The sequence below is a fragment of the Cariama cristata genome, unplaced genomic scaffold (assembly GCF_000690535.1).
Source record: "Cariama cristata isolate BGI_N322 unplaced genomic scaffold, ASM69053v1 scaffold15954, whole genome shotgun sequence".
Classification (NCBI taxonomy): Eukaryota; Metazoa; Chordata; class Aves; order Cariamiformes; family Cariamidae; genus Cariama; species Cariama cristata.
The window spans coordinates 100,816-103,211 of NW_009613676.1; positions in this window are offsets into that span (position 1 = coordinate 100,816).

Sequence of the window (2,396 nt, forward strand, 5' to 3'; positions counted from 1 at the left end):
CTGAAAAAAAAAAAAAACACCACAAAAAATATACTTAACTTTCCTTGTCATGACACTGTATTTTGTTTTTTAAAGTGTTACAATATCCTTAACTTAAGTCGAGTTACCACTTTATGATACACAAGAAAGATAAAAAATGGTCTTACTATGTCATCTACAATGTATGTTCATGTAGCTGATTACACTAAAGCCAACAGGCTCAATAGCCTGTCCAACTCTACTGTTCTGAACATGAAGTAAGTGACTTCTGAGGACAGGACTTATGCCTCCACCATTGATACTTAATCTGCAATCTTACTTCTACAGCACTATATGTTTCTTTGTGCAGATTATCATTTTTTTCATATTAAAAGTTCCACCCTAAAACAGAAAATAATATGAAGTTCACAAAATATGAAACAGCTTTTACCGTATTGACAATTAGGGAAGAGCACTTTATAAGTAAAAGAACTGCCAAATCATTGCAAAACAGAGGTATTGCTTCTCACGGTCCTACGAAAAACACCCCCCCCGAAAGAAAGTACATACTAACAAGAATAAGAAGAGAGCCAGAGCAGCAGCTCAGTCACAAACCATGGTGCAAGCAAGTCAACTTGAAATTCTTCCTTTTATTTACTCAAGATTATTTCATACACAATTTGAAAGACAACATACCAAGATAAGGTTCGCATGCAGAAGAAATGGTCTTAGTTTTTCCAGTTATTCCGGCTGCTCTAATAAAACAAGTTCTGAGATACACTCCCCCCCCCCCTTAACATGTACTGTCATCAGGTGATTCTCATTTCATATTTAATTACTTTCAAGAAAAGATAAACAGAGACACTGCTTTGACTCTAACCAGAAAAAAGCCGAAAGTAAACTGAGACTTTTTACACCCATCCTTCTAAATCTGGAAATGTATATTAAAGCAACATTAATTTAACACAACTCTGACCTCCACTCAACTTTGAAGGGGTATCACGGGATGAGAGCAAAAGCAAGACTCTCCAGAAAAGATGGAAAGGTGAGCTTTATGCAACATGACAATTACACTCACTACAGCCCCATTATCTTTACTCAAGGAAAGTTTCCTGTAGAATCTGTAGAATACAGTGACGCAAATGACCCAAACAAAGAAACTGAAGCCAAATTTTTCATGGCAGTACTGAGTACTGCAAGTAGAGACCAATGTTCCTAGCTAAAGTTATATAAGACTAAAGTTTGCACAGAAAACACTTGAATTTTAGTACCAAAGTAAGAGAATTTAGCTCAACGTAAAGAGATGTGTTAAGAATCTGGCACTGCACAATGTAACAGTCATACTGTCAAACTGTCATGGCACAGCTGGATCCTGGTCTCTAAGGAATAAAAGCCTATTGAAAAAGGTTCCTATTCAGCACTCACTCAAAATTCACGAAATGAAGTTTCAAATGAATTTTCTTATATAGCAATAGTAATGCAGAATATTAATCTATTGCATACTTTGGAGTCTCTACCAGCTACCAGAGTATCTAACCACACACTTCTCAGGTTCATTTATACAGCATCCCAGCATGACTACAATCCTGTTGGACATGAACATCTATGAGCACATCAAGTTAGAAACATACTAGTTTCACGTTAGCAGAGTGAAAGTTGACCAGTGGAACTGACATTGCCCTCCTTCTTACGTTCTTCCAGTAACATTAGAAGAAAAAACTTCATAACAAGCTGCCAAGGCCTCTTTAAGTGTTACCATGTAGAGAGCAATCTCTTAGTCACCAGTAGCTATACATTTAATATTAGCTAAGAATTACAAGTGACATCCATTTCACATGCTACTCATCTAATCCTGTGTACTGCAAGATCTAAACATATCACGCTTTGTCACAGGATAAACAGCCACAGATCTTTGATAAGAACAAGCACTGCAGCCTTTAAAACTACACGTCACTCTTGCATCTGAAAGCTGAGCCTTCCAGGCATGCTAGAAATGGGCAAAATCACCGCATTCAGAAACGTGCTTTCAGAGCGAATGGGGTCTTCTCCTTCCTTCCTAAAAAAATTTAGGGAAAAGTGGCAGGAACAAAGAAGAGAAGGAAATGAGTAAATCTCATTAACACACTCAGAAAAAAGTGGATGCCTGAGGAGAAAGAAATATGGCTCAAGCCCTGGGGATGACACAGAAGGAAGAACGCGTATCCGTCCTGCACTCGCACGTAAAACAAATACTGGAGACCGCAGGGGGAAAAGAGAGACGCAGCCCAAGCAGGGGGAAGCGCGAACCTCCTCACACCTCAGGCGAGGCACGACGGAGAACTCGTCACCTGCCGGCTCGCTTCCCGGAAAGCGGAATCCCTCCACACACCCCCCCTCCTTCCCCGGGCAGGGCGGACACCCTCAGCTGACGGGGGCGGGGAGAGGAAAGCGCTTTCTCC